The 22,037-nt window shown below is 53.1% G+C and overlaps 1 protein-coding gene across 1 annotated transcript in view; it reads left to right on the top strand.

Annotated features, from left to right (window-relative positions):
* Nucleotides 1-6,436: 6,436 nt before the first annotated feature.
* Nucleotides 6,437-22,037, top strand: part of LOC119970093 (coronin-2A-like) — a 189,319-nt gene continuing 173,718 nt past the window's right edge. The window contains exon 1 of the mRNA XM_038804108.1: nucleotides 6,437-6,924. The gene's annotated coding sequence lies outside the window, so the exon portion shown is untranslated. The remainder of the gene's footprint in view (nucleotides 6,925-22,037) is intronic.

Below are 22,037 nucleotides of genomic sequence, written 5' to 3'. Positions count from 1 at the left end.
AGTGTGCGTTTCACATTCTCACCACTCTCTCGGTAAAGAGGGTTCTGCTGAATTCTTTGTTGGGTTTATCAGTGACTATTTTACATTTTTGCCTTTAACTTTCCACTCTTCCAAAAGTGGAACCATTTTCTCTTATGCCAACCCTCATGAACCCCTTCAATAAATGTTTAACAACCTCTATCAGGTCACCCCCTCAGTCTTCTCTTCGGGAAAAGGGTTCCAGCCTGGTCAGTTTTTCCGGATAGCCGGAAATCTCCATTCTGGCATCATCAGAGACGGCCGCCGGTTAACGCTGCTACCTCACAGCGCCAGGGTCCCGGGTTCGATTCCCGGCTTGGGTCACTGTCTGTGCGGAGTCTGCACGTTCTCCCCGTGTCTGCGTGGGTTTCCTCCTGGCGCTCCGGTTTCCTCCCACGGTCCAAAGATGTGCAGGTTATGTGGATTGACCATGCTAAAAAATTGCCCCACAGTGTCCAGGGATGTGCAGGATTAGGTGAGGAGCGGGTCTAGATAGATAGAGTGGTCTTTCAGAAGATCAGTGCAGACTCGATGGGCTGAATGGCACTGGAGGGATTCTATGATCATCTTTGCAAATCTGCTTCAGTGTTTCCATATCAGCTTTTATCATATGGGACAACGATCCTTCTCAGCTGCTCATCCAAGGTGCTACATAAATTCAGGTTGTTGTAGTTGCCGGATCATAACATCTGATATTAAAGGCAGCAGAGGCAGCAATGGATACATGCACCATGTGGTTTGGCATTGAGCCAAACAGAAGTTCTCTGCTCCAACCTGTGATGACCTCGCCGCACGCCTGCCGGCACCAGAGCAGCTGCTGCAATTCAAAACAATTCACTGGCTGCAAAACGCATCGAGATATTCCTGCGAGACCCGAATCCTCCTCTTCCATGTTTTACCATCCGACAGGAATGGGGTTGTGAGGGGCTTTGCCGGATTTGGCCTCAGTGTCTGTGGAGAGAATGCCAGCAAGGGAAACTGCCCCATTGTTCAGACACCCTTCCTTGTCAAACAAAGGAAGAAAGAAAGACTTGCATTTGTATAGCACCTCTCACCACCGTGGGCCTCTCAAGGCACCTTACAGCCAAAGTTAGGTACCTTTTGAAATGTAGCCACTGTTGTAATGTAGGAAACACAGCAAATGTGTTAACGCCTTGTTAATTACGTTGTTAAGGTTTGTCAATTACATCTTTGAGGTTTGTTAGTGCCAATTACGTTGTTTTTAAAATTTCATTCATGGGAAGTGGGTGTCGCTGGCCTTTATTGCCCATCCCTGAGGGCACATTGCTGTGGGCCGGGGGTCACGTGTAGGCCAGACCGGGTAAGGATGGCAGATTTCCTTCCCAAAAGGCCGTTAGCGACCCAGGTGGGTTTTTACAATAATCGACAATCGGCATTGTCATCGTTGCAATTTTTGAAATTCCTGATTTTTATTGAATTCTAATTGCAACATCTGCCGTGGCAAGTCCGAGTCCAGTGACAAGACCACGACGCCCCTGGTAAAAAGAAACAGGTGATGGGTATTTAGTTGTTTTTGAGCACCTATAAATAGGGTAATCGTCACCCCCGGAAAAGAGATTTTGGTGACGCATAACCGTCACAATTATATAGGACAGATTAGATGGGCCATTCCTCTTGTCTGATGCTTTTTTAAATTCTTTGTTCATGGGATGAACAGTGCAGCTCTCCCTCAGTACTGACCCTGTGACAGTGCAGCACTCCCTCAGTACTGACCCTGTGACAGTGCAGCACTCCCTCAGTACTGACCCTCTAACAGGGCAGCACTCCCTCAGTACTGAGCCGCTGACAGTGCGGCACTCCCTCAGTACTGACCCTCTGACAGTGCGGCACTCCCTCAGTACTGACCCTCTGACAGTGCGGCGCTCCCTCAGTACTGACCCTCTGACAGTGCGGCTCTCCCTCAGTACTGAGCCGCTGACAGTGCGGCACTCCCTCAGTACTGACCCTCTGACAGTGCAGCACTCCCTCAGTACTGACCCTCTGACAGTGCAGCACTCTCTCAGCACTGACCCTCCGACAGTGCGGCACTCCCTCAGTACTGACCCTCTGACAGTGCGGCACTCCCTCAGTACTGACCCTCTGACAGTGCGGCACTCCCTCAGTACTGACCCTCTGACAGTGCAGCACTCTCTCAGCACTGACCCTCCGACAGTGCGGCACTCCCTCAGTACTGACCCTCTGACAGTGCGGCACTCCCTCAGTACTGACCCTCTGACAGTGCGGCACTCCCTCAGTACTGACCCTCTGACAGTGCGGCACTCCCTCAGTACTGACCCTCTGACAGTGCGGCACTCCCTCAGTACTGACCCTCTGACAGTGCGGCACTCCCTCAGTACTGACCCTCTGACAGTGCGGCACTCCCTCAGTACTGACCCTCTGACAGTGCGGCACTCCCTCAGTCCTGACCCTCTGACAGTGCGGCACTCCCTCAGTCCTGACCCTCTGACAGTGCAGCACTCTCTCAGTACTGACCCTCTGACAGTGCAGCACTCCCTCAGTACTGACCCTCTGACAGTGCGGCACTCCCTCAGTCCTGACCCTCTGACAGTGCAGCACTCTCTCAGTACTGACCCTCTGACAGGGCAGCACTCCCTCAGTACTGACCCCATGACAGTGCGGCACTCCCTCAGTACTGACCCTCTGACAGTGCGGTGCTCCCTCAGTACTGACCCTCTGACAGTGAGGTGCTCCCTCAGTACTGACCCTCTGACAGTGCGGCACTCCCCCAGTACTGACCCTCTGACAGTGTAGCACTCCACAGTGGAATATCTTGGGAAGTGTGTGGAGCAGTTTGGGGACAGAGAGAGGGACCGTCTGGGGAGATGAGAGGGACAATCTTGGGGGCGGAGAATGGATCAGTTTGGAGAGAGAGAATTGGATAGGCTGGGGAGAGAGAGTGGGGAAGTGGGAGCAGTTAAAGAAAATGCAGGGACAATGGAATTCTAAAACCTCATGGCAATCAATCCTGATTAAAAAGTAAAGTTGCCATTGTCCTGGATGACCATAGGCCGGTGTTTTTCAAACTTTTTTTCCAGGGACCCATTTTTACCAACCGACATACCTTCGGGACCCAACCCGGCCGACCTTCACGACCCACACCGGCTGACCTGCGCGACCCACCATTTTCTCTTACCTTGTTTGTTGCTGACAAAAATGGAGGAAATAGTTTTGGGCCCCTTTGGCCCCAATGGTCCCTTTGACCACCCGAAATTGGAAAAAAAAAGACTGTGACCGTATAAAACAAAATGCGGCTGCACTGCGTATGCGCGCCCAATGATTAGGCAACGCATGCGCAGTGCGGCTTAATTTTTTGTATCTGTTCCTGGCCATTTTTAAAAATAAATTTAGATTACCCAATTATTTTTTCCAATTAAGGGGCAATTTAGCGTGGCCGATCCACCTACTCTGCACATTTTTTTGGGTTGTGGGGGCGAAACCCACGCAGACACGGGGAGAATGTGCAAACTCCACACGGACAGTGACCCAGAGCCGGGATCGAACCTGGGACCTCAGCGCCGTGAGGCGGTTGTGCTAACCACTAGGCCACCGTGCTGCCGTTCCTGGCCATTTTGAAGGCCACTTGCAGCCGGCATTATTAAAAGCCGGCTGTTGCGCGCGAATTTGCGCGCGATTGGGAGCTCCGCGACGGACAGCTCCACGACCCTCCCGTCACCCGCCCGCGACCCACCCGCGGGTCACGCCCCGAATTTGACAATGCCTGCCATAGGCTGCTTCGAGGGGGAGAGCTGACTGATGGTGATTTTAACCTGAGGATCACCGCTCCTCAGGCGAGGGGTAGGGTTGAGAAGGCAACATGAATAATCTCACCTCTGGTTATCTAGCTGCTAAGATTGTTGTCACATTCTCAGCTCTGTCCCAATTAGTTTAACCAAACATTGACTAATGAATTTTTATTCGTCTTACTCCAGGAGTTTAAATGTCTGATTATCGGGGTCAGTGTGGCCACAGAGCTGCACATCAGGAAAGAAGAGACTTTGACATTACATCTGTTGAGTGAATATTGTTGGGTTAAGTTAAATTCTGCTATTGTCACCAGTCTGGCTAAGAGGAACATTAATCGTTTTTCTGTCAGAGTTCCAGCATGTCCAGGGTTTTACTTTTTATATTAATTGGTTTTAATTTGTTGGAATTGGACTAAACATACAAGAACATTAGAAGTAGGCCCTTCCAGCCTGTACTGCCACTCAACAAGATCATGGCTGACTTTCAGCCTCAACCCCTCCCGGTCTTTATCGCTTAATCCCCTCAAAGCTCAAAAATCTATTGACCTCGGTCTTGAATATCCTCAACGGCCGAACATTCACAGCTCTCTGGGAGGGAGAGAGAATTCCGAAGATTCACAATCCCCTCTGAGTGAAGAGATTTCTCCTCATTTCAGTCCCAAGGTGTCCAACCCCGTATCCTGAGACGGGGGTGAGGGAGGGGGTGGTGGGTGGTGGGAATAACCTGTCAGCATCTACCCTGTCAGACCCCTGAAAAATCTTATCAATAATCAATTGATGGAGCAACATTAAGAGCAGGCGTAGGCCACTCGGCCCCTCGAGCCTGCTCCCCCACTCAATAAGATCACGGCTGATTCTGATTGTAACCTGAACCCCACATTCCTGCTCATCCCCTATGACCTTTCACCCCTTTGTTAATCAAGAATCTAACTCGTCCTGCTTTAAAAATATTCAAAGATTTTGGCGCAGTGGGTTAGCCCTGCTGCCTCACGGCGCCGAGGTCCCAGGTTCGATCCCGGCTCTGGGTCACTGTCCGTGTGGAGTTTGCACATTCTCCCCGTGTTCACTCCCACAACCCAAAGATGTGCAGGCTAGGTGGATTGGCCTTGATAAATTGTTCCTTAATTGGAAAAAATGAATTGGGTACTCTAAATTTATAAAATGAAAAAAAAAATTCAAAGATTTCTGCTTATGCTGCCTTTTGAAGAAGAGTTCCCGTGCCTTTTCAGAGAATTTTCCCCCCTCATCTCCATTGCAAATGGGCGACCCCTTAATTTTTAAACAGTGACCCCCCCCCTCCCCCGGTTCTAGATTGTCCCCAGCCAGCCTCCCTGTCAAGTCTCCTTGGGAACACCAGGATGCTTGTTTTGTGAGTGCAGACTGGTCCATTACAGGCTCAACCTGTCATTCCCCCTTTGAGCTCATTCCTCCTCCTCCTCAAAGATAAATATTTTATCTCAGTTATTTTTTTAAAAAGTGAAGTCACCAGCCAGCACTTGCTAATGCTCCGGCCTAGCATATACCCAGAATGTGAAAATCACCCTTCCCCGACATAGAACATAGAACATAGAACAGTACAGCACAGAACAGGCCCTTCGGCCCTCGATGTTGTGCCGAGCAATGATCACCCTACTCAAACCCACGTATCCACCCTATACCCTTAACCCAACAACCCCCCCCTTAACCTTACTTTTTAGGACACTACGGGCAATTTAGCATGGCCAATCCACCTAACCCGCACATCTTTGGACTGTGGGAGGAAACCGGAGCACCCGGAGGAAACCCACGCACACACGGGGAGGACGTGCAGACTCCGCACAGACAGTGACCCAGCCGGGAATCGAACCTGGGACCCTGGAGCTGTGAAGCATTTATGCTGATTTTTGTTGATGGTGGGGTGGCAAAGCGATGAAGGCGCCCTTCACAGCTCCAGGGTCTCAGGTTCGATTCCCGGCTGGGTCACTGTCTGTGCGGAGTCTGCATGTTCTCCCCATGTCTGCGTGGGTTTCCTCCGGGTGCTCCGGTTTCCTCCCACAGTCCAAAGATGTGCAGGTTAGGTGGATTTGCCGTGCTAAATTGCTCTTAGTGTCCAAAAAAAAAGGCAAGGTAAGGTGGGGTTACGAGAATAGGGTGGGATTGTGGGATAGGGTGGAGGTGCGGGCTTAGGTAGGGTGCTTTTTCCAAGGGCCGGTGCAGACTCGATGGGCTGAACGGCCTCCTTCTGGACTGTAAATTCTGTGATTCAAAGGGTGGGGTGTGTGGAGCAAAAAATGCCAGCATATTCCAGTTGGGCTGAAAAGTGCACGTTTATAAACGTTGCAAATAAAATCTGGGGAAATGTGTGTGTGTGTGTGTGTGGGTGGCTGGATTTTGATATCGAGATGGGGCTGGGCACTTGAAAAGCAATTGCAGATCCCAGAGAAGGGGGGGGGGGGGGGGGGGCAGGACTGATGAGATGACAGAAAGGGGATGATGGTGCATTGCTTAAATTTCCATTCCCTGGAGGCGTGTGCTCATTTGCAAGGGTGTTATTTTGTGTGAAGTGTTGGGAGGTGTGCACAGAAGATTTCACATTTAAACAAGAAGATGGGACTCAGATGCGGGGAGATTTGCCGCACCCTTCTGCTCCTGTTGTATGTGTGTGTGTAGACACAGACTGTGAACACTGCAGTTGTGTGTGAGAGAGACTCCGCCTTCTTAAATCTCCCTGCTGCAGGGCGATTGTTTTCTCTTTTTCAACTCACTCTAATCCACTCAGCACAAAGAGAGGAGGGTCAAGTCTCTTTAGCTGTACTGTCCCTGTATGCAGCCTGGGATCTCTCTCCCCTCCCTGTGTGTGTAAATGTGTGTGTGTCCTTGCTCCCTTTAAATCTGTATCCCTTTAAACTCCCCCTCTGGTCCCACCCCCACCTCTCTCTCTTTCTGTGTCTGTGGTCCTGCCTGGTACCGCTGGCATGTTTTATGAATGAACATTGGACCTTCGGGAGAGAGTTCAAGTCGACACTGGGACACTGCGGAAAGAGCAAAGGAACGGGAACAATTTGATACATTTGTCTGGAAAAGAGAAGGCGAGAGAGAGAGAAACGTGAGCTGTTTGTCTCTTTGACCTGGCTGTGTCTAACCTGGGAGGAGTGCCTGCAAGGTAAGAAGCAGAGGGAGGGAGGGAGAAAGAAACATGGCCATGTAATGTAACCAAAGACTTAAATACCCCACCTGTCCTTCAGTTACCTTCCAGTTAAGGTGTTCCTTCTTAAATATATTTAAAACATGTTCAAAGGCTGTAAACATTCTGCACCCTCAATGTGACATAGATGTTCCTCCTCGTTCCCCATTGATCAGAACAACAGCTTTTATAAAAAAAAACATGATGGTGTAAAAAGGAGGGGCAGAAATAAAAGAAGCACCTGCTCTAACCCAGCCCCTTATTTCAGCCCCTTGGAGTAAGGGCTCGTCTCTAAAGAGCCATTCTGAAACCAGAAGGAGAAATTTGCATCAGCTCCCAAAACTGCTCACTCTTGGTTTTTCTTTTAATGACAACGAGCAAATCCTTTTCTGATTTGACTCCTGGTGCGCTGAAGATGCTTGTTTTCTGTTTAGTGTGTTCGCTAAATCCACTCCACCTGCCCCTTTCGCTCGAAGGTGAATGTTTTCTTCCAAAGCTGGCTTTTTACAAGAATTATCTGGCCATGTTTGCCAACACTTGCTGCCACCCTAGAATCCCTCCGGCGCAGAACGAGGCCCTTCGGTCCACAGTGTCTGCACCGACCCTCTGAAAGTGCACCCCACCTAGCCTACTTCCCCCGCCTTACCCCTGGAATCCCACCTAACCTGCTCATCTTTGGACCCTTTCCTCGATCCGGTTGGACTGTGGCACCTGCATGTGTTTTGGTAAATTTGGGATTCTGGGCAGCACGGTGGCGCAGTGGGTTAGCCCTGCTGCCTCACGGCGCCGAGGTCCCAGGTTCGATCCCGGCTCTGGGTCACTGTCCGTGTGGAGTTTGCACATTCTCCCCGTGTCTGCGTGGGTTTCGCCTCCACAACCCAAAGATGTGTAGGGTAGGTGGATTGGCCACGCTAAATTGCCCCTTAATTGGAAAAAATGAGTTGGGTACTCTAAATTTGTAAAAGAAAAGAAAAAATAAATTTGGGATTCTTCATTCAACAAGTCGCAGTCGATGGGAAAGCATCTGGGCTGTGCTCTGTAGGCTGAGAGTTTCCATGATAACCCACGCAGGCCGGAATGTCCCTATCCCTGCAACCTTCTCCAGACCTATGCCCCTACCAACTCTCAGTCTTCCTTCAAGTCTGACCTCTTGTGCATCCCTGAGTGCTTTCACCCCATTGCCGGAGGCCATGCCTTCAACTGCCAAGGCCCTAAGGTCTGGAATTCCCTTCCCAAACCCCTCTACCACTTCAGACGCTCCTTAAAACCTACCTCTTTGATCAGGCTTTTGGTTATCTGTCCTAATAGTTCCTTAAATGGATTGGTGTCAACAGCTGTCTGATAATGCTCCTGTGAAGCACCTAGGAATGTTTTCACTGTGCTAAAGGTGCTATACGAATGCATGTTGTTGCCTGTACTGCGCTTTCTGATCTGGGTCAGGTTTGTGGTGGAGATGCCACCTTCCTAGGTTTGGGAGGTTAACAATCACCATGGTTTGTAGTCCTGATTGTTACCTGGACAATCCCGCGGGAAGTGTGGGGATGAAGATGGTATGGGGCTCTGCTGTGATGCAGCCACAGTTGAATAGCTGGCAGGCATGCACTCAAGCCTGTGCTGAGGCCTGAAGTACAGAGTGTGACCTCTCTCACTGTGGAGCTGAACTCCAATGAAGAGTGGGAGAGCGAAGAACATTGGCCAGGAATTGTTGGGAGGAATGAGCAGGTGCTGTACATTTGGCAACAAGTGAACTAATCTATTAGGCGACGCCCTTTACACTGGTGGGGAGAGTATATACTGAATTCAAAACTAATGCACATTCTTAGTTGTAACGTTCTGTCTAAACCTGTGTTGGAAAAGCCATCTAAAATACAATTGCAGGACAGTTACCCTACACTATTAACCCACAACTGTCCATCAGGGGCTGGTTTAGCACATTGGGCTAAATCGCTGGCTTTTTAAAGCAGACCAAGGCAGGCCAGCAGCACGGTTCAATTCCCATACCAGCCTCCCCGAACAGGTGCCGGAATGTGGCGACTAGGGGCTTTTCACAGTAACTTCATTGAAGCCTACTCATGGCAATAAGCGATTTTCATTTTTATTTTTTAATTTCATAACTGTAAATCCTATGTCCCAATTTCTGTGCTTTCACTTTGAAGTGTGCAAATGCAGAATTGTTTTAAATTTTAATTTGGATGTAATGGAAGCAAGAGCGATCCTTTCCCCCTGGAGGCTATTCACCCCCCCCCCCCCCCCCACCCCCCCCTGCACCCGCCCTGTCCCCTCTGAAACCATGCAGCAGTTAGTTGGCGGTACTTTTGCCTTTGAATCACAAGGTTTTGGGTTAAGTCCTATTCCAAAGACTTTGAGCACAAAATCCAGTCTGCTGACATTCCCATTCTGAGGGAGCGCTGCACTGTCAGAGGGTCAGTACTGAGGGGGTGCCGCACTGTCAGAGGGTCAGTACTGAGGGGGTGCTGCACTGTCAGAGGGTCAGTACTGAGGGAGTGCTGCATTGTCAGAGGGTCAGTACTGAGGGAGTGCTGCACTGTCAGAGGGTCAGTACTGAGGGGGTGCTGCACTGTCAGAGGGTCAGTACTGAGGGAGTGCTGCATTGTCAGAGGGTCAGTACTGAGGGAGTGCTGCACTGTCAGAGGGTCAGTACTGAGGGAGTGCCGCACTGTCAGAGGGTCAGTACTGAGGGAGTGCTGCACTGTCAGAGGGTCCGTACTGAGGGAGTGCTGCACTGTCAGAGGGTCAGTACTGAGGGGGTGCTGCACTGTCAGAGGGTCAGTACTGAGGGAGTGCTGCATTGTCAGAGGGTCAGTACTGAGGGAGTGCTGCACTGTCAGAGGGTCAGTACTGAGGGGGTGCTGCACTGTCAGAGGGTCAGTACTGAGGGAGTGCTGCATTGTCAGAGGGTCAGTACTGAGGGAGTGCTGCACTGTCAGAGGGTCAGTACTGAGGGAGTGCTGCACTGTCAGAGGGTCAGTACTGAGGGAGCGCCGCACTGTCAGAGGGTCAGTACTGAGGGAGTGCTGCACTGTCAGAGGGTCAGTACTGAGAGAGTGCTGCACTGTCAGAGGGTCAGTACTGAGGGAGTGCTGCACTGTCAGAGGGTCAGTACTGAGGGAGTGCTGCACTGTCAGAGGGTCAGTACTGAGGGAGTGCCGCACTGTCAGAGGGAGGGTCAGTACTGAGGGAGTGCTGCACTGTCAGAGGGTCCGTACTGAGGGAGTGCTGCACTGTCAGAGGGTCAGTACTGAGGGAGAGCTGCACTGTCAGAGGGTCAGTACTGAGGGAGCGCTGCACTGTCAGAGGGTCAGTATTGAGGGAGTGCTGCACTGTCAGAGGGTCAGTACTGAGGGAGTGCTGCACTGTCAGAGGGTCAGTACTGAGGGAGTGCCGCACTGTCAGAGGGTCAGTACTGAGGGAGTGCTGCACTGTCAGAGGGTCAGTACTGAGGAGGTGCGGCACTGTCAGAGGGTCAGTACTGAGGAGGTGCTGCACTGTCAGAGGGTCAGTACTGAGGGAGTGCTGCACTGTCAGAGGGTCAGTACTGAGGGAGTGCTGCACTGTCAGAGGGTCCGTACTGAGGGAGTGCCGCACTGTCAGAGGGTCAGTACTGAGGGAGAGCTGCACTGTCAGAGGGTCAGTACTGAGGAGGTGCTGCACTGTCAGAGGGTCAGTACTGAGGGAGTGCTGCACTGTCAGAGGGTCAGTACTGAGGGAGTGCCACACTGTCAGAGGGTCAGTACTGAGGGAGTGCCGCACTGTCAGAGGGTCAGTACTGAGGGAGTGCCGCACTGTCAGAGGGTCAGTACTGAGGGAGTGCCGCACTGTCAGAGGGTCAGTACTGAGGGAGTGCCTCACTGTCAGAGGGTCAGTACTGAGGGAGTGCCTCACTGTCAGAGGGTCAGTACTGAGGGAGTGCTACACTGTCAGAGGGTCAGTACTAAGGGAGTGCCGCACTGTCAGAGGGTCAGTACTGAGGGAGTGCCGCACTGTCAGAGGGTCAGTACTGAGGGAGTGCTGCACTGTCAGAGGGTCAGTACTGAGGGAGTGCTGCACTGTCAGAGGGTCAGTACTGAGGGAGTGCTGCACTGTCAGAGGGTCCGTACTGAGGGAGTGCTGCACTGTCAGAGGGTCAGTACTGAGGGAGAGCTGCACTGTCAGAGGGTCAGTACTGAGGGAGCGCTGCACTGTCAGAGGGTCAGTATTGAGGGAGTGCTGCACTGTCAGAGGGTCAGTACTGAGGGAGTGCTGCACTGTCAGAGGGTCAGTACTGAGGGAGTGCCGCACTGTCAGAGGGTCAGTACTGAGGGAGAGCTGCACTGTCAGAGGGTCAGTACTGAGGAGGTGCTGCACTGTCAGAGGGTCAGTACTGAGGAGGTGCTGCACTGTCAGAGGGTCAGTACTGAGGGAGTGCTGCACTGTCAGAGGGTCAGTACTGAGGGAGTGCTGCACTGTCAGAGGGTCCGTACTGAGGGAGTGCCGCACTGTCAGAGGGTCAGTACTGAGGGAGAGCTGCACTGTCAGAGGGTCAGTACTGAGGAGGTGCTGCACTGTCAGAGGGTCAGTACTGAGGGAGTGCTGCACTGTCAGAGGGTCAGTACTGAGGGAGTGCCGCACTGTCAGAGGGTCAGTACTGAGGGAGTGCTGCACTGTCAGAGGGTCAGTACTGAGGGAGTGCTGCCCTGTCAGAGGGTCAGTACTGAGGGACTGCCGCACTGTCAGAGGGTCAGTACTGAGGGAGAGCTACACTGTCAGAGGGTCAGTACTGAGGGAGTGCCGCACTGTCAGAGGGTCAGTACTGAGGGAGTGCCGCACTGTCAGAGGGTCAGTACTGAGGGAGTGCCTCACTGTCAGAGGGTCAGTACTGAGGGAGTGCCGCACTGTCAGAGGGTCAGTACTGAGGGAGTGCTACACTGTCAGAGGGTCAGTACTGAGGGAGTGCCGCACTGTCAGAGGGTCAGTACTGAGGGAGTGCCGCACTGTCAGAGGGTCAGTACTGAGGGAGTGCTGCACTGTCAGAGGGTCAGTACTGAGGGAGAGCTGCACTGTCAGAGGGTCAGTACTGAGGGAGCGCTGCACTGTCAGAGGGTCCGTACTGAGGGAGTGCTGCACTGTCAGAGGGTCAGTACTGAGGGAGTGCTGCACTGTCAGAGGGTCAGTACTGAGGGAGTGCCGCACTGTCAGAGGGTCAGTACTGAGGGAGAGCTGTACTGTCAGAGGGTCAGTACTGAGGAGGTGCTGCACTGTCAGAGGGTCAGTACTGAGGAGGTGCTGCACTGTCAGAGGGTCAGTACTGAGGGAGTGCTGCACTGTCAGAGGGTCAGTACTGAGGGAGTGCTGCACTGTCAGAGGGTCCGTACTGAGGGAGTGCCGCACTGTCAGAGGGTCAGTACTGAGGGAGAGCTGCACTGTCAGAGGGTCAGTACTGAGGAGGTGCTGCACTGTCAGAGGGTCAGTACTGAGGGAGTGCTGCACTGTCAGAGGGTCAGTACTGAGGGAGTGCCGCACTGTCAGAGGGTCAGTACTGAGGGAGTGCTGCACTGTCAGAGGGTCAGTACTGAGGGAGTGCTGCCCTGTCAGAGGGTCAGTACTGAGGGAGTGCTGCCCTGTCAGAGGGTCAGTACTGAGGGAGTGCTGCCCTGTCAGAGGGTCAGTACTGAGGGAGTGCTGCACTGTCAGAGGGCCAGTACTGAGGGAGTGCCGCACTGTCAGAGGGTCAGTACTGAGGGAGTGCTGCGCTGCTGGAGGGGCAGTACTGAGGGAGTGCTGTATTATTGGAGGGTCAGTACTGAGGGAGTGCTGTGCTGCTGGAGGGGCAGTACTGAGGGAGTGCTGTACTATTGGAGGGGCAGTACTGAGGGAGTGCTGCACTGTCAGAAGGTCAGTACTGAGGGAGTGCTGCACTGTCAGACAGTACTGAGGGAGTGCTGCGCTGTCAGAGGGTCAGTACTGAGGGAGTGCCGCACTGTCAGAGGGTCAGTACTGAGGGAGAGCTGCACTGTGGGAGGGTCAGTACTGAGGGAGTGCTGCACTGTCAGAGGGTCAGTACTGAGGGAGTGCCGCACTGTCAGAAGGTCAGTACTGAGGGAGTGCTGCACTGTCAAGACAGTACTGAGGGAGTGCTGCGCTGTCAGAGGGTCAGTACTGAGGGAGTGCTGCACTGTCAGAGGGTCAGTACTGAGGGAGTGCTGCGCTGTCAGAGGGTCAGTACTGAGGAGGTGCTGTACTATTGGAGGGGCAGTACTGAGGGAGTGCTGTACTATTGGAGGGGCAGTACTGAGGGAGTGCTGTACTATTGGAGGGGCAGTACTGAGGAGGTGCTGCGCAGTTGGAGGTATCATCCTTTAGATGAGATGCTAAACTGAGGCCTTTATCTGCCCTCTCGAAAAATTCCAATGCCATCATTTTTGAAAAATAGCAGGGAAGTCCTACCTGGTGTTACGTTGAATATTTATCCCACAATTAAGATTATTTAGCCATCATCTCATTGCTGCTGTGGGACTTGCTGCGAGTAAATTGGTTGCTGTACTTCCGACATTACAATAGTGCCAACGGAATACCTTTCTGAAGCGTAGTCGCTGCTGTAATGCAGGAAAGGCAGCAGCCAGTCTGTGCAAAGTTAGCATTGAGGGCTAAATATCAGGCAGGACAACAGTGAGAACTCCTCAAACTTCTCCACAAACGTCATAGAATCGTTTGCGTGGGTTTCGCTCCCACAACCCAAAGAGGTGCGGGGTAGGTGGATTGGCCACGCTAAATTGCCCCTTTAATGGAAAAAATGAATTGGGTGCTCTAAATTTATATTAAAAAAGATAGAATCATAGAATCCCTACAGTGCAGAAGGAGACCATTCGGCCCATTTTGCCTGCACCGACCCTTTGAAAGAGTACCCTACCTCGGCCACTCACCCGCCTTATCCCTGTAACTCCATCACCCCATCTAACCTTCAGAAAGGGCCAGTCCACCTAACCTGCACATCTTTGGATTGGGGGAGGAAACCGGAGCACCCGGAGGAAACCCACGCAGAGACTGGGAGAACGTGCAGACTCCGCACAGTCACCCTGGCGCTGGGTCCCTGGCACTGTGAGGCAGCAGTGCTAATCACTGTACCACCATGCCAAGGATTCCTTTACATCTACCCGATTGAGCTTGTCTAGCTTCCATTGAAACTGAGCCTCATCCAGAAGCCAAAGCCTCTGGTAGTGGTAGAGTCAGTCTGGATTATAGTACAGACGTCATGAAGCAGGACTTGAATCAAAACCCTCTGCCGAGCCTCCCTCGAGGCAAACTTTAAATCGAGAACACTCTGTTCCGTGCATGGATGGGTGCTTTCCGACATCACTGAGTTTGAGGTGGGGCTGGCTAGGTGCTGAATCCAGCCGTGCCTCTGCACAGTGTTGGCACATTGAACTGGCCATTCCATTGACGAGGTTAATCTTTGGCACTGGCAGCACATCCGCAGACTTGAGAGAACTTGGGTCTTTAGTGCCATTGGGTGAACACTAGGTCCAGTTTTGATGGGATATTTATTTGGGATATTCTCATATCCCGAATATTAGAGGCAGCACGGTAGCACAGTGGTTAGCACAATTGCTTCACAGCTCCAGGGTCCCAGGTTCGATTTCAGGCTTGGGTCACTGTCTGTGCGGAGTCTGCACGTTCTCCCCGTGTCTGCGTGGGTTTCCTCCGGGTGCCCCGGTTTCCTCCCACTGTCCAAAGATGTGCAGGTTAGGTGGATTGGCCGTGCTAAATTGCCCTGAGTGTCCAAAAAGGTTAGGTGGGAGTTACTGGGTTACAGGGATAGGGTAAATACGTGGGCTTGAGTAGGGTACTCTTTGTAGGGGCCGGTGCAGACCTGATGGGCCGAATGTCCTCCTTCTGCACTGTAAATTCTATCACTTGTGTTGGGGAACAACAGCCGTACGAATAAACATATTTAACAGATTGGGGGTGGGGGTAAATTAAAATTCAGATCATTTAATCACATCACTTTAAATGTTGTACTTTGACCAATTTTGTGTGTATCGATTTGACAAATATTGATCGGGAAGGGAACACTCTTTCTATTTGTGTGATTACCCGTTTCATTCTGATACCCAGGAGGAGCTGTGTTGCTATTTGGTGTTGTACTTGTACAACAAGAAAGACTTGCATTTATATAGAGCCTTTCACAACCTTGGGATGCTCACACGGGGGCAGTCGGAGTGGTGGCCTCAGTTTAATGTTTTTTAAATAAATGTAAGAGTACCCAATTCTTTTTTTTCCAATTAAGGGACAATTTAGCGTGGCCAATCCACTCACCCTGCACATCTTTTTGGGTTGTGAGGGTGAGACCCACGCAGACACGGGGAGAATGTGCAAACTCCACACAGGTCAGTGACACAGAGCCGGGATCGAACCCGGGTCCTCAGTGCCGTGAGGCAGCAGTGCTAACCACTGCGCTGCCGTGCTGCCCTTGTGGCCTCGGTTTAATGTCTGATCTGTAAGCTGCCACCTTTGGCGGTGTCGCACTCCCTCTGTACTGCTCTGAGAGTGCCAGTTTAGATTACGCACTGCATTCCTTTAAGTGCGACTTGCACATGTGATCGTTGAGTTCAAAGGTTATCAGCGAGTTGGGGCGGGGGTTCATAGAATTTCATAGAATTTAGAGCGCAGAAGGAGGCCATTCAGCCCATCGAGTCTGCACCGGCTCTTGGAAAGAGCACCCTACCCAAGGTCAACACCTCCACCCTATCCCAATAACCCAGTAACCCCACCCCACACTAAGGGCAATTTATCATGGCCAATCCACCTAACGTGCACGTCTCTGGACTGTGGGAGGAAACCGGAGCACCCGGAGGAAACCCACGCACACACGGGGAGGATGTGCAGACTCCGCACAGACAGTGACCCAAGCCGGAATCGAACCTGGGACCCTGGAGCTGTGAAGCGATTGTGCTATCCACAATGCTACCGTTGGGCAGTTCTGGTCTCCTGTTTGGTACAAACATAGATTTTTAAAAATGTTGTCATGGGATGTGCGGGCTAGCTGGGCCAGCATTTGATGCCCATCTCTGAGGGCATTTAAGAGTCAACCATATTGCTGTGGGTCTGCAGTCATATGGAAGCCAGATCCAGTTAAGGATGACAGATTTCCTTCTCTAAAGGACATGAGTGAACCAGATGGGTTATTACGACAATGGTTTCCGTAAGACTTTCCAATTCCAGATTTCTTTTTATTGAATTCAAATTTCACCATCTGCGGTGGCGGGATTTGAACCTGGGACCCCGGAGCATTACCGGGGCAGCACGGTAGCATTGTGGATAGCACAATTGCTTCACAGCGCCAGGGTCCCAGGTTCGATTCCGGCTTGGGTCACTGTCTGTGCGGAGTCTGCACATCCTCCCTGTGTGTGTGTGGATTTCCTCCGGGTGCTCCGGTTTCCTCCCACAGTCACAAAGATGTGCAGGTTAGGTGGATTGGCCATGATAAATTGCCCTTAGTGTCCAAAATTGCCCTTAGTGTTGGGTGGGGCTACTGGGTTGTGGGGATAGGGTGGAGGTGTTGACCTTGGGCAGGGTGCTCTTTCCAAGAGCCGGTGCAGACTCGATGGGCCGAATGGCCTCCTTCTGCACTGTAAATTCTATTAAAAAAATTTACTCTGGGTCTCTGGATTAGTAGTCCAGTGACAGTATCACTGAGGTGAAACTATAAATCCCTCTCTCCCCTCCTGTACGATGATTTGAAGTTATTCGGCTCTCGAGATAAAGCACATTAGAATCTGGACAATATTCTTGGGGATGTTGAAAATTGAACATTTTTCAATCCTAATTTTTGAATCTCTCCATGGATTCCCTTCTCCCTATCCCTGTAACCTCCTCCAGCTCTACAACCCTCCGAGATATTTGCTCTCCTCCGATTCTGTTCCCTTGCATCTTGGTTTAAATTACTACACCATTGTTTTTATTTTTAAAAAAATTTAGAGTACCCAATTCATTTTTTCCAATTCAGGGACAATTTAGCGTGGCCAATCCACCTACCCGGCACGTCTTTGGGTTGTGGGGGCGAAACCCACGCAAACACGGGGAGAATGTGCAAACTCCACACGGACAGTGACCCAGAGCCGGGATCAAACCTAGGACCTCAGCGCCGTGAGGCAGCAGGGCTAACCCACTGCGCCACCATGCTGCCCTGATTACACCACTGGTGACCATGCATGGACTGCAAGCTCTGGAATCTCTCCCCAAACCCCCCCCCCCCCCCAACTCTCATCCCTCCCTTCAGATGGCCGCTGATCCATACCTCTCATGGCCGAGGTTTTGTTCATGTGCTCTCCTATCACATTACACGGCTTGGCGTCAACGTTTTGTTCTTGATTGATTCTTCTGCCAAGCGGCTTTGGAAATTCTCTTACATGAAGGGCGCTACACAAATGCACGTTTTTGTTCTTGTGACCAACAATTAGGGAAAAAGATGCAGGTTGAAGGAAAAGCGTCCCTTGTCAAATCAAGGTGCATGCTGCAACGTCACGCTGTTGTTTGACTTTGCTTTTAAAAATCACCTGGAGTTTCAAAGTTGCACTGTGTTGATACAATCTCCGCTGCATCTCCCGTAGCTGGCACAGGCCCGCAGAGGAGACTACGCCTGGCTATTTCAGGAATCAAGGCTGTATTACAACTCCCGAAGGAGGCAGTGATGACTTTTAATCAGCCGTCTGTCCTGCCGTTCGAGGATAATGATCATATTTTGCTTAATGTACACAGCAAGCCATATGCCAAGGACCATTTAGCTGCCTTTGAACTGTTAATGTACAGAGGAGACAAGTGGGCTTAATAATAAGATGGCAATTTTGCCTCATGTCTGGGTCTGCTGTAGACTAATTATTGGAGACTGATTGCTATGATTAGTCAGCAGAAACCATTATCATTGTATCATGTGATGACCAGGCTGAGGAAGATGAAGACGTTTGGCCTTGATCCCTTATCTCCCAGCAGCGCCCGAGACCATAACATCCTGTAACATAACTCAATTGGCAAAGTGAACCGTAAGGACTTAGATGGGCAGAACTGTAAGATTATCTTGCAATCCAATTGTCCACTTTTTAACTTTCTGATATAACTCAATCAAAGCAGTTGATGTGTTGTTGTGCCTGCCTTCTGCTTCCCAGCCTGTCCATATCGGGAATCATTGGGCGGGATTCTCCGGCGCCCCAGCTGCGTGATTCCCGGCCGTTCGCCGGCAGCGAGATTCTCCGCTCCCATGGCTTGTCAAGGGGATTTTCCATTGAAGCCATCCCAGGCCGCCGGGAAACTCGGGAAACGGCAATGCCGGTGGGAGCAGTGATTGCAACGGTCGGAGAATTCCGGCCATTGTCGTCCATGTGACAGGTCTGCAGGGTTAGGTTTAAAAAATGAAATGTGTGGACCCCTGGTGGCGGTGAGTAGGCGGAAGTCGCACATTGGGTCGCTCCTGCTCGAGGCTCTGGTTTTTGGAGTTTAATGCCTCGTTCCAGTTTTTGGATAAGTTGGTGTAGGAAGACAAAGGGAAGGAGGGGAATGTCGAAGACCCAGGCAAAAAGTCGCCGGGAAGAAGGGGGTGAGCGAAAGTTCGCCGTCGAGCGAACGGGTCAGCCCAGCTGCAGGAAAGTTGGCGAAGGCTGGGTCACTGGGTGGGGCCGCGCCCTTCACAATAATGACCGAGGTGATGGGTGGAGGGTTTGAGAGGCAGCTCGCCAAATACACGGAGGTGATGCGTAAGGAGTTGATGGCAGTGATGGAGGAGCCGATGGCCCAGGTGAAGGTGACGGTGTTGAAGACATCAGTGTTGGTACGGGAGCAAGGAGTTTGAAGGGGGTGGAGGAAGCTCTGCTGAAACATGGTAATGAGTTCACCTCAATGGGTGAGGAGCTGCGGAGGGAGGTGGAGGCCAACAAAGGACTCGGAGCAAGGGCCAGCACGGTGGCGCAGTGGGTTAGCCCTGCTGCCTCATGGCGCCGAGGTCCCAGGTTCAATCCCGGCTCTGGGTCACTGTCCGTGTGGAGTTTGCACATTCTCCCCGTGTTTGAGTGGGTTTCGCCCCCACAACCCAAAGATGTGCAGGGTTGGTGGATTGGCCACGCTAAATTGCCCCTTAATTGGAAAAAATGAATTGGGTACTCTAAATTTAAAAAAAAACAAAGGACTCCGAGCCAAGGAGGAGGACCTTGGCTCTTGGACCTTGGAGAATGGTGGCAAAATTTGAGAATTGTGGGCTTGACCGAGGAGGTGGAGGGCCCCGAGGCTGACTGAGTACTTTCTGAAGATGTTAGCGGAGTTGTTGGGGGAGGGGGAAGACCCCTCCCGGTATGAACTGGACAGAGCTCATTGGTCACTCGGGCCCAAGCCGAAGACAAACAAGCCACCAAGGGCGGTCATAATTTGTGGGAAGGAGCTGGTATTCGTATATACCAGGACTTGACTGTGGAGCTGGTGGGAAGGCGGGCAGCCTTGGGTCAGGTGAAGGCGGCACTCTACAGCAATGGCGTGCGGTTCAGCGGTGACCTACCCCAGCGAAGCTGAGGGTGACCTATAACCCGGGGAGGCTACTTTGAGACGTTGGAGGCAGCGGAGGTGTTCATGAAGGCTGACGGACTGGGGTTAAAATGAGAGGTGGGACTGGGGTTTGCTCCTGGACTGTAGGAAGGGGGGTGAAATGCTGTGTAGCCTCATTTCTTGTTTCACAGTGTTTATTTGTTCTCTATGTGTGGGAGGGGAACAGTTGGAGGTTTGTTTTTGGGTGGGGAAGGATAGTGTGCCCTCTGCTGTGGGTTACAGCGGGTCGGAGAATATTGAACTTTGGGGTTATGGCTGTTTTCTGGGGTGAGGTTTTTTGCACTGGTTTTGTTTGTCTTTGTTTTCAGGGATTGGGTCACGGGGGAGGGGATTGGGAGCAGGGGGCCTGGGCTGGGGCCTCCACAGTAGCAACTGAGGTTTGGCTAGTGAATGGGAGTGTGGTGGAGGGAGGGGCCACGTGTGTTGGAACCTGGTCAAACAGGTTTCGATGGGCCTGGGGGTGTGAAAAGTGGGGGGGATGGGATCGAAAATGGGAGAGGTGGTTTGAAGAGTGGATGGGGGTTTTCTGGGAGGTTCAACGGCAACAAAGGGATGGGCCAGGTCAGACCCGATGGGCAAGGCCCAGGGTGGTGATGATGACGGAGGGGAGGGGGTGTGGTGGTGAGGGGGGGGGGGGGGGGGTGTGGTGGTGAGGGGGGGGGGGGGTGTGGTGGTGAGTGGGTGGGGGGGTATGGTGGTGGTGAGTGGGGGGGGGGTAGGTGTTGAGAGGGGGGTGTGGTGGTGAGATGGTGGGCGTGGTGGGTGGGGGGGGGTGTGGTCGGTGAGTGGGGGTGGGGTGGTGAGTGGGGGGGTGTGGTGGTGAGATGGGGAGGTGTGGTGGTGAGTAGGGGGGTGTGTGGTGTGGTGAGGGGGGGTGTGTGGTGGTGAGGGGGGGGTGGTGGTGGGGGGGGGGGTGTTGTGGTGGTGAGTGGGGGGGTGTGTGGTGAGAGGGGGGGGGTGGTGGTGAGAGGGTGGGTGGTGGTGGTGAGGGGGGAGGTGTGGTGGTGAGGGGGGGGTGTGGGTGTGTAGGGGGGGCATGTGTGTGGTGGTGAGGTGGGGTGTGTGGTGGTGAAGGGGGGGTGTGTGGTGGTGAGGGGGGTGTGTGGTGGTGAGAGGGGGGGGTGTGTGGTGGTGAGGGGGGGGTGTGGTGGTGAGGGGGGGTGTGTGTGGTGGTGAGGGGGGGGTGTGGTGGTGAGGGGGGTGGTGGAGTGGGCTGTGTGGTGGTGAGGGGGGCTGTGTGGTGGTGAGGGGGGCTGTGTGGTGGTGAGGGGGGCTGTGTGGTGGTGAGGGGGGCTGTGTGGTGGTGAGGGGGGCTGTGTGGTGGTGAGGGGGGCTGTGTGGTGGTGAGGGGGGCTGTGTGGTGGTGAGGGGGGCTGTGTGGTGGTGAGGGGGGCTGTGTGGTGGTGAGGGGGGCTGTGTGGTGGTGAGGGGGGCTGTGTGGTGGTGAGGGGGGTGTGTGGTGGTGAGGGGGGCTGTGTGGTGGTGAGGGGGGCTGTGTGGTGGTGAGGGGGCTGTGTGGTGGTGAGGGGGGCTGTGTGGTGGTGAGGGGGGCTGTGTGGTGGTGAGGGGGGCTGTGTGGTGGTGAGAGGGGGGTGTGGGGTGGTGAGGGGGGTGTGGGGTGGTGTGGGGGATGGGGTGGTATGGGGGATTTGGTGGGGGGGTGGTGGTGAGGGGTGTGGGGTGGTGGTGAGGGGGTGGGGTGGTGGTGAGGGGGGTGGGGGGTGTGGTGTGGTGGTGAGGGGGGTGGGGGGTGTGGTGTGGTGGTGAGGGGGGGTGGGGGGTGTGGTGTGGTGGTGAGGGGTGTGGGGTGGTGGTGAGGGGGTGGTGGTGAGGGGGTGGGGTGGTGGTGAGGGGGGTGGGGGGTGTGGTGTGGTGGTGAGGGGTGTGGGGTTGTGGTGGGGGGGGGGTAGTGAGGGGGTTATGGTGGGGTGGTGAGAGGGGGGTGAGAGACCCCTGGTCAGAATAGTAACGTGAGGAGGTTGGGGTGGTGTGGGGGGGTGGGGGATGGGGTGGTGTGAGGGGGGTTGGGGAGGACCGGTGAAGAGGTCGACGGTGTTTGCACATTTAAAAAGTCTAAAGGCCGACGTGGTGATTCTGCAGGAGACCCACCTGAGGGTGAAGGACCAGGTGAGGCTCAGGAAGGGCTGGGAGAGTCCGGTTTTCCATTCGGGGTTTGATAACAGGGCTTGTGGGGTAGCGGTATTGGCCAGGAGGGGGAGGGTTCAGCTGGAGAAGGTGTTGGTGGACTGGAGGGCAGCTACGGGGGTCGTGATGTGGAGATGCCGGCGTTGGACTGGAGTGGGCACGGTAAGAAGTCTTCCAACACCAGGCTAAAGTCCAACAGATTTGTTTCAAACACGAGCTTTCAGAGCATCTGAAGAAGGAGCTGCGCTCCGAAAGCTCGTGTTTGAAACAAACCTGTTGGACTTTAACCTAGTGTTGTCAGACTTCTTACTGTGTGACGGGGGTGTTGGAGGGGAGATTGGTGGTGCTGGCAGGCCAACTGGGTT

This window comes from Scyliorhinus canicula, chromosome 8, assembly GCF_902713615.1.
Source record: "Scyliorhinus canicula chromosome 8, sScyCan1.1, whole genome shotgun sequence".
Taxonomy (NCBI): Eukaryota; Metazoa; Chordata; class Chondrichthyes; order Carcharhiniformes; family Scyliorhinidae; genus Scyliorhinus; species Scyliorhinus canicula.
The sequence above is the reverse complement of the archived record's forward strand: the minus strand, read 5'-3'. Positions and strand labels throughout refer to the sequence as shown.